Raw genomic sequence first — 14,437 nt, forward strand, 5'->3', positions numbered from 1 at the left:
GAGAGTTATCATTATGATTTAAAATGCATGTTCTAGAATGCTACCTTGTGATGAAGACACAAATTAGAGTTTACCACAGTAGTGTATATATTTGCCCACCTAACAAGCTGAATTTGCAAAATTTGGGTTTCTGTGGACTACAGTGTGAAAAGCTAATCAAGAAACTGGTCACAGTGATTACACTGTTACCTGTGTTAATCACACAGTGATTGCTTCTGTGAAGGGGACATGTGTAACTAAGAGACAGGGATGAAAAGTCAAAGTGTGAGTCGTTCAGTTGTGTCTGATTCTGTGACCCCCATGGACTATAGCCCACCAGACTCCTCTGTGCAGGAATTTCTCCAGACAAGAATACTGGAGTGGGTTGCCATTCCTTTTCCAGGGTGTCTTCCCAACCCAGGAACTGAAGCAGGGTCTCCTGCATTGCAGGCAGGTTCTTTTCCGTCTAAGCCACCAGGGAAGAGACAGGGACAGCATATTTATTTTCATTTCGTTTTCTCTTGCAGGTTTTGATATGTATACTGCACGCCGGTAATATCTGCTCAAGAATATAAATCTTTAAGTCTCTTCCTGACAAAACTACATTTTTTAATGTTTAAAATAAGAGAAACCTAAAACAACTTCAGTACTTATTCAAAATCATGCTCATTACTTTTTAAATTCAACCAAGTAAGACATTATCTCAGTATCTTATTAGTGTCTACATTTGAAGCAAGTTACATGTTACAATGCTAGAAACACCCAAGATGATACGACAAGAAACAATCAGGCTTTGATAACATAAAAGCAGAATATGATTTTTTATTTTTTTTTTTATTTTTTTTTAAATATTATTTTATTAGTTGGAGGCCAATCACTTTACAACATTTCAGTGGGTTTTGTCATACATTGACATGAATCAACCATATAGTTACACGTATTCCCCATCCCGATCCCCCCTCCCACCTCCCTCCCCACCCGACTCCTCAGGGTCCTCCCAGTGCACCAGGCAAGAGCACCTGATTCATGCATCCCACCTGGGCTGGTGGTCCGTTAAAAATATGGAACGCTTCACGAATTTGCGTGTCATCCTTGCGCAGGGGCCATGCTAATCTTCTCTGTATCGTTCCAATTTTAGTATATGTGCTGCCGAAGCGAGCACAGAATATGATTTTTTAAAACCACGTATGTAGATCAGCCTTAGAAAACAATAAAAAGAAAACTGGTGTTGTTATATCAATCCCAGACAAACTAGACCTTCATGCAAAAAGCACTTTCAGAATAAAAGTGGAATACTTCGTAACAGTAAGTCACTAAGCAGATATAACTATTACACATTTCTATCCAAATACTAGGCTTCCCTGATGGCTCAGCAGGGGAAGAATCTGCTGGCAACGCATGAGACACAGGAGATGTGGGTTCAATCCCTGGGTCGAGAAGATCCCCTGGAGAAGGAAATGGCAACCCACTCCAGTATTCTTGCCTAAAAAATCACAAGGACAGGGGAGTTCGGAGGGCTACAGTCTAAAGGGTTGCAAAGCGTCAGACATGACTGAGCAACCAAGCACAGTGTATATATATATGTTCATCTACTAGCAATGTCTCAAATAAATAAAGCAAAAGCTGAGAGAATACAAGGGGAAATATCTACAGTGGTAAATGGGATATTTTAATACACTCTTGTCTGTGTAATTGATACAAGCAAACAAAAGGTCACTTATGACCCTGAAGATTTGAAATACGGAATTAACCAGCAAGATCCAATGTAAATATATTAGAACACCACATTCAATAGCTATAGGGAAAAAATAATATACTGGGGCCACAGTGCAGATCTCAAATGTTAAAGGTCTGAAATCACAGACCTTTGAAACACTGAGATTGTTCTCTGATGACATTGCTATGTTGTTAAGCGTTCTCTGATGACATACCTTATGTTGTTAGAAATAAAAGACATTTGAAAACAACTAGAAAATCTCCATGTGTTCAGAAATCGAGAAATATAATACATTCAAATTATCCAAGTGTTAAAGTAGATACCAGTGAAAATTAGAAACCATTTTAAAGTGAATTATAAAAGTACTATATATTAAAATTTGAGTAATGTTGCTAGCTGAAACAGTACTTAGAGGGAAATGCTCAGCCTTAAATGCATATATTTAAAAGGGAGAAATGCTGAAAAGTAGTGATCTACAAGAAGTTAGCAAAAGAACAAAAAAGTAAATCCCAAAAAGTAGAAGGAAGGAAATAAAGAGTGGAAATCAATGCAATAGAGAACAAATATATAATAAAAAGAAAAGGAATCAGCAAGATTCAAAATTTGGTTCCTTTGAATGACTACTAAATTCCCAGGGAGACTGAATGAGGAAAAACAGAAGGTAGTTTTAGCCTATAACAGATACAGTAAGATAATTCTTTACTGCAACCATTAAACGGATACTAATATTTATTATAAATAATTTTATGCTAGTAAATTTAAAAAGTTTAGATGAAAAGGACAACTTCTTAGGGGGAAAACTACCAAAATAATCAACAGAAAATCTGAGAAGGTTAAAAATTAAAAATCAAAGGAGTAATTAAAAATCTTTCCACAAAGAAAATTACCAGCCCAGATGGCTTCTCGGCCAGATTCTCACAGAAATTTAATGGAACAATTCAGTCCTACTTAAACTTTTTCAGAATAGAAAATGAGGGTCAGCTCATTTTATAAGGCTAGTATGAGATAACCGCTGATTTCAAATCCTGACAAGGACAATATAGGCCACTTCACTGATACAAAACTATTAACAGAATATCAAACTGAATCCAGAAATACATAAAAAGAGTAATACTGTAAAACCAAATTAGGTTTACCTCAGAAATCAGGTTAGGTTTAAGATTTTAAATAATATGTAATTCAATATATTAACATAGTGAAGGAGAAAAGTCATACAGTAATGAAAAGCTGCAACAACAACAAAAAAAGCATTAAATTCAAACAAACAGAACAAAACACAAAATTCTTAGTAAACCGGTACAGAAGGGAACTTCTTTAAACATGATGAAGGGTTTCACAGAAACAAAACAAAACGAACTTGAGCAAACAGGCCTGGAGGGAAATGCTGAAAGCTTCCTCTTGGAGACCGGGAACCAGAAGGGCAGGAGCTCTGGGGTGGCGGCAGCGCTGTGCGTCTTGACCTGAGCAATAAGTTCATGTGTGTTTGTGTGTTTGCAGTAACATGTAAAGTTCTCCATGGTGCTTTTATATACACCTTGAAATATATATTAAAGATAAAAAAGAAAGAAATATTTGGAAATAAAAGGCTAACCTAGCCTATCACTCAAGCTTGGCAACTCCGTAGGTCCTCACCTCCCCACCACCACCCAGCTACCGTTACTTTCAAACCAGTTAACATTTATTGGGCTTACAAGACATGGTACAATGTGGCAACATGTATCATGAACCTTAACAATGTCTAAGATGAAACCTTATTCCATTACATTACTCCAGTGCCAATCATTCCATTCTAAGGAAAAAGACAAAGAGAAAAAAATCCATGTGTTAAGACATTCACTGCCCACATGATGATAAAATAGAAAACCTAAACTAAATAACCAACTCCAGGAAACAATTAAGAAAAATAATTTTTACAATGGGATTATACAGTCAATAAAAATAAGATTTATCAAATATTCCAAGAAATGAATATAACCTAATTTTTAAAAAATTAGACATATACACATGTTTACACTGTAACAGGGGGAAAAAGTCATAGGCACAAAGAAGAAAGTGAAAGACAGAGGGAAGAAGAGAGGGACAGAGGGTACTGAAAGCGGGAGGGAAGGGTTGGGAGAGACGAAAACTCAACTGGTTTTCTTCATATGTTGAGCTTATGAATGTCATCTGTACTTCTGCATTTCCTGAATTTTCTTTAATGACTACAGAAAACTTTAGTAATGGGGTACATAAGAGCTGAAGAAAATAATCACAAACCTAAGTAAAGTATCCTAAATATTTTAAGAAGTTCCTTCAAAGGGTAACTTTAAAATTTCAACTTTTATCTCAGTACCATTTTATTCAGATAAATTATTTAACATTTAAATTGTGTTAAGTCTATCATATGCTAGTTACTTAGCACAGAGAGAACTTTAATCATAATTAGTACTTAAAATAATATAACTTAAAAATAATAATTAGATTTCCAAAGATATATCATCTCCAATTTTCTGGCTAGAAAGTGAAAAGTGAAAGTGAAGCCACTCAGCTGTGTCCAGCTCTTTGCGACCCCATGGACTGTAGCCTACGAGGCTCCTCCATCCACGGAATTTTCCAGGCACGAGTACTGGAGAGAGTTGCTGTTTCTTTCTCCAGAGGATCTTCCCCACCCAGGGATCAAAGCCGGGTCTCCTGCATTGCAAGAAGATGCTTTTACCATCTGAGCCACCAGGGAAGTTCCCTTGAGGCTTCCCTGTGGCTCAGCTGATAAAGAATCCGCCTGCAATGTGGGAGACCTGGTACAGTCCATGGGGTCACAAAGGTCAGACACGACTGAGTGACTTTCTAGCTAGCTGCTGCTGCTGCTAAGTCGCTTCAGTCGTGTCCAACTCTGTGCAACCCCATAGACGGCAGCCCACCAGGCTCCCCCATCCCTGGGATTCTCCAGGCAAGAACACTGGAGTGGGTTACCATTTCCTTCTCCAAAGCACAAAAGTGAAAAGTGAAAGAGCAGTCGCTCAGTCGTGTCTGACTCTTCACGACCCCAGGGACTGCAGCCCACCAGGCTCCTCCATCCATGGGATCTTCCAGGCAAGAGTAATGGAGTGGGGTGCCATTGCCTTCTCCAGACTTTCTAGCTAATAAAATCAAGTCCTTAAATGACCTTCAGAACTCCCCTTGGTCTACCCTGCCCACACCTACCCTCTGACCTGCCCTGCCACACACCCCCCACCCCCGCTTCAGCCACGGCCTCCCACATGCTGCTCTTCCAACATGCCAAGGACATTTCCACGTTAGAAGCTGCTGCTTGCTCTACCCGAACATTTCCTTCCAGATAGTTCCATGGCTTAATCCACTTCACTCAGAAAAGGGCTTCTCAAAAAGCCTTTTCTCACCAAACTACCTGAAGTATTACAGTATCCTGTTACTTTTTAATCCCCTGAATCTATCTTATTCTGCTTCAAAACCTGTGAGCTCCCTGACGTGTGTGTGCGACTGAGTGTGCACACATGAATAATGTCTATGCCCCTCGCTGATATTTAAGCTCAGGAAGCACAGCTCTACTTTGTTTACCATTGTGTCACATGACTGCCAATAGCAGGCTTTCAAAAATACTTGTTGAAAGAACAAAAGATGGTAACTGGTTTTAGTTTTGCTGAGAAAATAATGATGGAACACTACTAGAATTCAGTAAAGCTTTCAAATGAATTCATTCTCAATCACAAGAGCATTACACACATACTTTGGTGGTAGGAGTACAACGTTCACAATTCAGGGTTCAGTAACAGGAAGGAATGGGGACTTCTTATGTTTCTCTGCCCCTTTCCATATCCTTCCTTCCTCTCATTCATCCATAAATGGTTACTGTGTACCACTAAGTCAGAGAGTATTCTACACATTAAGAACACACAGACAATTAAGGCAAGTTAATGCATGAGACATATGAGCATAATAACCATAGAACATGGCATGCAACAGAGTTCTGTGAAGTTGTAACATAACAGAGGAAGTAATCCACTTTTAGGGGCAGGTGTTCAGGGAAGTTTCAACAGTGATGACATTCAACAAACACTTGCAAAACCAAATAACAAAAGATATGCTTCATTTTACTTTACATATGAAATGAGAGTATTAAGTCTGAAAGTGCTACAGTAATTTGCTACCATGAGATAAGCTCGCTTGAGAGCGAAACCAAAACAAGAGGAATGCCAGAGCAGGACCAGAGAAACTAAGCCAAGTCCTTGATGATTTCAGACTGGATGAAGCCCCAGATGAAGTTCAAGGACAAGACCTAATCATGCCCTTTACTGTGTAGCCAGTCTGAATTTGGTTTTCTGTCACTTGCAATATAAGTATACAGAGGAATCTCAGCGAATTCTTTGGAAAAAACCAAAGCATTTGTTTTTTCAGTGTACAGGGGCACTATTGGTATTCTGGAAGGGACAATTCTTGTTTTGCGGGCAAACATCACAGGACACTTGGTATATCTCGTCTCTACCAGACCCACAGATTTCCAAACACCACTCATCTTCAAGAAGAACCACAGGTCTATTCCCTGTTAGTTGCTACCTGTATCCATTCCTCACAGTGCACGCGTAAATGTTCTTAACAACAACCTTAAAAGAACTGGGATATACCACTCAAATATACTAATTTTATATAGTAATCCATTTTAATTAGTCATTCATGACTATCTAAATGACTGATTCAGTCCTAAGCACAGCTTATACCTGCTCTTGAGATAAGCAGTGCTTTAAGAATGCCACTACTATCTGAAAATTCTCATTCATTTAAGCTTACTTCTCCATACAATATTATCAATATATGTCACTGACAATGTTGGTTATCTTCCCTGTAGCCATTCATTTAATTTCTTCCTAGACTGAAATGCTAGATATTGGTTTTTCTAGTCCCCTTGCAACTAGGGCATAAGTAATAAGGCCAAAATGAAATCTGATACAGGCTTTCTGTAAAAGGTTTACTTGCTTCATCAAGAGATGAGAGGGCAAACTTCCTCCCGTCTTTGGTGGTTGTGTCAGAATGTGATGCCTGGAGCAGAAAGAGAAACATGCAACTATGAAAGGATAAACCTGAGCACAAAGGTCGCCACACTACAGATAAAGATGGAAAGCACTTGGATTCAATCTAGAGGGGAAGCCAGTCTGAGCAGGAACCCAAATGGGAGGGCAGTTTAGAGGAAACGGAAACACAGAACCTCTGTGCTGACTGAGGACTGAGGACTGAGCAAAGCCAAGCTTATGCACAAATTGCCCTTTAAACTAATCCTACCTATGCCTTTGCCAATTACCTGAGCTAATACACTTCTTCTGTTTTTAAATCCTATTTGCATCCTAACTGATACAGGAAACAGCTATGTTTAGGGGAAAGAGCAAAATCGAGACACTGCAGGGAATGTAAAGAAACTTTCAGACGTAAGAGAATCAGGAACTATAAAGCCAAGAAACAAGAAATCAGATCATTTCATTCCTATGGAGTATATTTCAGAAGTGGTCTAAGAAAACCTGGATGATTGAGATAAGGCCGTTAGCTTTGGTAATTAGATCATCAAGATGACTTTTTAAAAACCAATTTCGGTGCTGCGATGGTAAGGGAAGTCAGAGTGCAAAGGAAAGAATAATTTACACTTTTAAGAACTCCATAATGCACCAAACCCTTGGAAAGACATGTAACGTGTGTTAAACTCCGTCGATTACAACTCTGTGAGGTAAGTATAACATTCTGTGGTGTCCTTAGTCGCTCAGTCTTGTCCGACTCTTTGTGACCCCATGGACTACAGCCCACCAAGCTCCTCTGTCTATGCTGACTCTCCAACAAGAATACTGCATTGGGTTGCCATGTCTTCCTCGTATAACATTCTACTTTACAGACAAAGAACACAGCCTGAGTAGTAAGTTGCCCACAGCCACACAGACAGTAACTGGTTTCAGTAGACTTCAAAATCAGATCTTTGAAGCTTAAAAGTAAATGTCCTTCCTACTATACCCCTTCATGGATCACAGACTCGTCGTGGTGAAGGGGCTTGTGTAACTCAGTGAAGCCATGGGCCATGCCGTGCAGGGCCAGCCAAGACAGACGGGTCCTGGTGAAGAGTTCCGACAAAACGTGGCCCACTGGAGGAGGGAACGGCAAACCACTCCAGCAGTCCTGCTGCGAGAACCCCACGAACAGCATGAGGCAGAAAAATAAGACACCGAAGATGAGCACCACAATCAAAAGGTGTCCAATATGCTCCTGGGGAAGAGTGGAGGGCAGTCGTTAGTTCCAGAAAGAATGAAGTGGCTGGACCAAAGCGGATATGACGCTCAGTTGTGTGGATGTGTCTGATGGTTAAAGTCAAGTCCGACGCTGTAAAGAGCTATTGCTCTTTTTTTGCATGGGAACCTGGAACGGCAGGTCCGTGAATCAAGGCAAATCGGATGTGGTGAAGCAGATGGCAAGAATGAACATCTTAGGAATCACTGAACTAATATGGATGAGAATGGGCGAATTTAATTCAGATGACTGTTATGTCTACTACTGTGGCCTAGAATCCCTTAGGAGAAAGGAAGTAGCCCTTAAAAGTCAACAAGAGTTCTAAATGCAGTACTTGGGTGCAATCTCAGGAAAAAAAAAAATAATCTAAGTTCATTTCCAAGGCAAACTGTTCAATATCAGTGTTATCTTAAGTCTCTGCCCCAACCACTAATGCCAAAGAAGCTGAAGCTGAACAGTTCTGTGAAGTAGAACTGCTGTAGTTCTCGAACTACACCTTCTAGAACAAACACCAAAAAAAAAAAAAAAAGGATGTCCTTTTCATCACAGGGGATTGGAATACAAAATAGGAAGCCAAGAGACACCCAGAATAATAGGCAAGTTTTGCCTTGGAGGGCAAAAGCAGGGCAAAGGCTAACAGAGTTTTGTCAAAAGAACACGCTGGTCATAGCAAACACCCTTTTCCAACAACCAAGAGACAGCTATACACACGGACATCACCAGATGGTCAATACCAAAATCAGATTATGTTCTTTGCAGCTGAAGATGGAAAAGCTCTACACAGACAGCAAAAAGAAGACCTGGAGCTGTCTGTGGCTCAGGTCGTGAGCTCCTAATAGCAAAATTCAGGTTTAAAGTGAAGAACGTAGGGAAAACGACTAGGTCATTTAGATACGACCTAAATTAAATCCCGTATGATTATACAGTGGAGGTGACAAATGGATTCGAGATGAGATCTGGTAGAGAAAGTGTCTACCAGATTCGTAAAACTGAAAGAGGTTCATATATGAGTTTATTGAAAGAGATTCATATGTTTTATATGAGTTTATATACGAGGTTCATCACTGGAAAGAGGTTCGTAACATTGTATAGGAGGCAGTGACCAAACTAGTCCAAGAAAAAGAAATGCAAGAAGCTTAAGTGATTGTCTGAGGAGACATTAGAAAGAGCTGAGGAAAGGAGAGAAGTGAAAGGCAAGGGAGAAAGGGAAAGATATACTCAACTGAGTGCAGAGATCCAGAGAATACCAAGAAGAGATAAGAAACCCTTCTTAAGTGAACAATGCAAAGAAAACAACACAATGGGAAAGACTAGAGATCTCTTCAAGAAAACTGGAGGCATCAAGGGAACATTTCATGCAAGGATGGACACCATAAAGGACAGAAATGGTACACACCTAATAGAAGGAGAAGATATCAAGAAGAGGTGGCACGAATACACAGAGAACAGTACACCAGTCACTGTGGTCACTCACCCAGAGCCAGACATCCTGGAGCGTGAAGTCAAGGGGGCCTTAGGGAACATTACTACCAACAAAGCTAGTGGAGGTGACGGAATCCCAGTTGAGCTATTTGAAATTCTAAAGGATGATGCTGTTAAAGTGTTGCACTCAATATGTCAACAAATTTGGAAAACTCAGTAGTGGCTACAAGACTGAAAAAGTTCACAGTTTTCATTTCAATCCCAAAGAAAGGTAATGTCAAAGAATGTTCAAACTACCATACAATGGCACTCATTTCACATGCTAACAAGGTTACGCTCAAAATCCTTCAAGCTAGGCTTCAAAAGAATGTGAACCTAGAACTTTCAGATGTACAAGCTAGGTTTTGAAAATGCAGAGGAACCAGGGAGCAAACTGCCAACATTTGTTCGATTATAGAGAAAGCAACAGAATTCCAGAAAAACGTCTGCTTCTGCTTCATTGACTGCGCTAAAGCCTTTGAATGTGTGGATCGTAACAAACTGTGGAAAATTCTTAAAGAAACACCAGTACCAGACCACCTTACCTGCCTCCTGAGAAACCTGTATGCAGGTCAAGAAGCAAGTTAGAATCGGACATTGAACAACTGACTGGGAAAGAGTTATAATAAAGCTGTATCTTGTCACCCTGCTTATTTAACTTCTATGCAGAGTACATCATGAGAAACACTGGGTTGGATGAAGCACAAGCTGGAATCAAGACTGCTGGGAGAAATATCAATAACCTCAGATATGAAGATGATATCACTCTAAGGGCAGAAAGTGAAGAGAAACTAACGAGCCTTTTGATAAGGGTTAAAGAAGAGCATGACAAAGTTGGCTTGAAACTCAGCATTCAGAAAACTAAGATCATGGCATCTGGTCCCATCACTTCATGGGAAATAGATGGGGAAACAGTGGAAACAGTGTCAGACCTTTATTTTTGGGGGCTCCAAAATCACTGTGGATGGTGACTGCAGCCATGGAATTAAAAGATGCTTGCTCCTTGGAAGAAATGCTATGACAAACCTCAACAACATACTAAAAAGCAGAGACATCACTTTGCCGACAAAGGTCCGTCGAGTCGAGGCTATGGTTTTTCCAGTGGTCATGTATGGATGTGAGAGTTGGACCATAAAGACTGAGTGTCAAAGAATTGAGAATTGTGGTGCTGGGGAAGGCTCTTAAGCGTCCTGGGACTGCAAGAAGATCAACCAATCCTAAAGGAAATCAACCCTGAATATTCACTGGAAGCACTGATGCTGAAGCTGAAGCGCCAATACTTTGGCCACCTGATGCGAAAAGCCAACTCACTGGAAAAGACCCTGATGCTAGGAAAGACTGAAGCCAAAAGGAGAAGGAGGTGGTAGAGGATGAGATGGCTAGGTAGTGTCACCGACTCAATGAACATAAATTTGAGCAAACCCCAGGAGGTAATGGAGGACAGAGGAGCCTGCCATGCTGCAGTTCTTGGTGTTGCAAAGAGTTGGACACAACTGAGCGACTGAACAACAACTACACCAGGCTCCTAGGATTAAAGAATAAAAATACAGTGGCACAGCAGGCTCAAAATTCAGACTGGCTTCTGTGAGCTGCACGGCACACAGCACGGTGTTTGGCAGCCCTGGCAAAGGTATATTTAAGCATGCATGGAGGCTAGAGAGGGCAAAACTTAAAAAGGAGTGATCATGGATAATTACTGAGAAAGAAAGATAAAGAGGGATGATCATGGACACATCTGGAGAAGGTTGCTCTTGAAGAAAAGGAAGGACAATTCCTTCTTTTCAGAGAAGAGTAAATAAAGAAATGATATCAGGATAGAAAAGATTATACCTCAGATGCTTGAGATTTTTCTCAGGAAAGGAAAAGATCAAGTTATTTGCTATAAACACTTTCATGAAGTAAGACCAAAAAAAACCCCTCACAATCGACATTATAGATCTGGAGGATAACAGAACACTAACTGGTATGAAAACAATCCAAAATCCTCACACAACTGTCTCTTGTATCCTTCAGGGATCAAGATAGTGATTAGGCCTGTTCAGAACTGGGCACTAGAAAGATAAATTGACATAAAGTTAAGTATTCTAAGGTATCAATGATGGGCTGGTAAAAACTGATGACCATGGGATCCTGGTGACTAGGGGAGGCAAATGAAAAGAGCAGTAGGCTAAAGAATTGAATGAATAGACACAAAGACGGGAGGGTTCCTAAAGACAGGAAGAGGGGAAGAAAGAGAGAGAGAAAACGGGTTCCATAAGTGTGGAAGAGTGCTTGTTTGTGGTCAGACAGGTCTTGACACAATGCCTCAGGCAATGAGCTACTGCCTAGGGCTGAGCACTACCCCGTCAGCTAAAAGCACAGAATTGAGAGACAAGTGCCTGTAAAAACACGCAGTCCTCGGGTGCAGGAAACAAACAGGCTTACCTGGTGGCGCTAGTGGTAAAGAACCCACCTGCCAACGCAGGAGACAGAAGAGATGTGGCTCTGATCCCTAGGTCGGGAAGGTCCTGTGGAGGAGGAAATGGCAACCTGCTCCAATATTCGTGCCTGGAGAAGTCCCATGGACAGAGGAGTCTGGCTGTCCTGTGGAGACTGCAAGGAGATGGACGTGACTGAAGCGACTTAGCATAGCACAGCAACAAACAAGTGAATGAATCTGCCCGTACAGGAATCAAACACTTAAAATATCTCCTCTCCTTTTAAAATGAACAATTCTATCTCCAAATTTAAGAAATTCATCAAGAGGCTAAAAGTCTACAATAAAGGTTAAGGCAGATGTGTGTCAGGAGGTAGAACAAAAAGTTAAATCTGTCAGGCCAATTGTAACCCACCTGTTAAAAGACTTTTAGCATAAATTTCCAATAAGGCAACAACAGTCTGTGCTTTAGAAACTCTGGAGAGCACCTAGCATGGCTTCAAAAAAAGGATATCACTCAATTTAATTTTAAAAGCTCCACCCATTGCAATCTCAGTGGATACACTACCATTTATACTCATAGCTTCATTTTTCACCATTCTGCTGCTCTTGACACATTATCCAATTACAGGAAAAAATTGGGAAAAATCAGACATGGCAACCTCCACTACCACATCCCTCCTTCAGTTTGCACTTTTTACACCATTAATTCTGACTACTCTTGCCCTAGTAATAAATGAAGAAGAAATGACACTGGCACAATCTAAATTTTGCAGAAAATATCAAGTACAAGAAAGATTGCCAAGTAGTACTAATAACAATTGAGAACCCAAGAAATTTGAGAAGTTTCAAGTTTAAAAAGCGTTTTCTCCATTTCAGTCCTTTCCAAATAAAACAAAGGGCTTGGACAACACAAGATTGTGAAGCTTCAACGGACGATTTAGCCTAACAGTGAATAAAAGAATCACTAAAATCGCTTATCCTTTCTTGGGCTATTACATTTCTTACCCTCACAAAGCCTTCTTTTAAAACCAGGACCACTTCTCAATTCTTTCCCTGGATCTAGTATACATATGTCCCTCCGTCCGCCCCCCCCCCCTCCAAAAAAAGGTTAGAGACCGAAGACTCGCTGTAGTCAGAAAAGGATTAATTTAGATGAAGAATCACTTGCCGTCACTGGCACCATTCCTCAAAACCATCAAAGTCTCCTGGGGGCTGGATCCCCCCGACAAGATGAACAAAATCCACTGGCGTCTGGATAGCAAGCTTTTCTCTGTAAGTCTATAAGCCTGGGAAAGCTTTCCAGACAGTTAAAAAGACTTCTCAAGGAAGCAAAAGGTCGAGACCAGGAAGATGGGGAGGTGACTAAAACAGGCAGACGACCCACCCACCTAACGCAAAGGAGGGACCGCTTGCAAGGGCTGACGCTTCAGCAGGAGGCAGGAAAGGTTGCGGAGGGCGGCCGGCGCTGCGACCCCCGGCCCCTGCGTGGGAATGGAGGGCACGCAAAGTCAGGGGCCAGCCGGAGGCCTGGAGCGGGGCGCGGAGAGGGGGCGGGACGTGGAGACAAAGCAGCGGTGGACTCCGGCTGAACACCACCAGGGTCTGAGCCACGGCCGGGCAAAGCCGAGAACGCTTTGCCCCAAGAGGAGACACCGAAGCTTGCAGCTTCACCCACCTGCCAGACGCTCGCCCCGCGGACAGAAGCACGGACGCAGCCCGGGCGCTTCCTCTCCTGCCGGACACAGCCCCTGCCGCCGCCGGAGCTCCGGGCCCGACAGCACAGGGCGGTAGCGAAGTAGGCAAAGCGGCGACCGCACTCGAGCAGACGGGGGTGTACGTAGGGGGCGCCGGGGGGCTCGGGAAGGCAGCTCTGTGCTTGACCTTCCTCACCGGTGGCCAACGGCGCTCCCTGGGAACAGCATCCCGCCTCGGCCCGCTGCAGCGGCCGGGCTTCCTGCGGCCACAACCCGCCCCCGCGCTACTCGGCCGCCGCCATCTTGTCGGAGGCGGGAAAGACCGCACTGCGCAGGCGCGCGCCGACGCTGCCGGCTCCCCGCCATAACGCGCAGGCGCGGGGGGCGCGGGGCGCTTCCCACCCCACCCCCCACCCCCACCCGCCGAGGCCGTCTTCCGCAAAGCCGTCTGCTCCCTCGCACGGGTGCTGCCAAGCTTAGTGGCCAGCCACAAACTGCACCGCAGCCGAGTTAATAGACCCTTCTGCGCACCTCACAGTCAGTCATTGTGTAAAACCCTATCTGTGTGCCAGGTCCCGGGACAGGCGCTGGTGAAAGATTAGTAAAACGCGGATTCAGCGCTAACTGCCACTGCTGCTAAATCGCTTCAGATGTGTCCGACTCTGTACCACCCCATAGATGGCAGGTCACCAGGCTCCCCGGTCCCTGGGATACTCCACGAAAGAACACTGGAGTGGGTTGCCATTTCCTTCTCCAATGCATGAAACTGAAAGTGAACTCGCTCAGTCATGTCCGACTCTTACCAACCCCGTGGAATGCAGCCCGCCAGGTTCCTCCGTCCATGGGATTTTCCAGATGAGAGTATTGGAGTGGGGTGCCATCGCCTTCTCCGTCCAGTGCTAAAGGTGTTCCTAA

General features: G+C 42.7%; 1 long non-coding RNA gene and 1 other non-coding gene across 2 annotated transcripts; both read right to left on the bottom strand.

Annotated features, from left to right (window-relative positions):
- Positions 1 to 954: 954 nt before the first annotated feature.
- On the bottom strand, positions 955 to 13,826 carry LOC136163551 (uncharacterized). The gene is made up of 3 exons (XR_010662263.1): positions 13,504 to 13,826; positions 11,834 to 12,001; positions 955 to 1,178 (listed from the first exon to the last, which is right to left on the bottom strand). It is a non-coding gene; the product is annotated as an uncharacterized lncRNA (long non-coding RNA).
- On the bottom strand, positions 1,035 to 1,141 carry LOC136165587 (U6 spliceosomal RNA). The gene has a single exon (XR_010662596.1). It is a non-coding gene; the product is annotated as a U6 spliceosomal RNA (small nuclear RNA).
- Positions 13,827 to 14,437: the final 611 nt, after the last annotated feature.

The sequence above is a fragment of the Muntiacus reevesi genome, chromosome 3 (assembly GCF_963930625.1).
Source record: "Muntiacus reevesi chromosome 3, mMunRee1.1, whole genome shotgun sequence".
Lineage (NCBI taxonomy): Eukaryota > Metazoa > Chordata > Mammalia > Artiodactyla > Cervidae > Muntiacus > Muntiacus reevesi.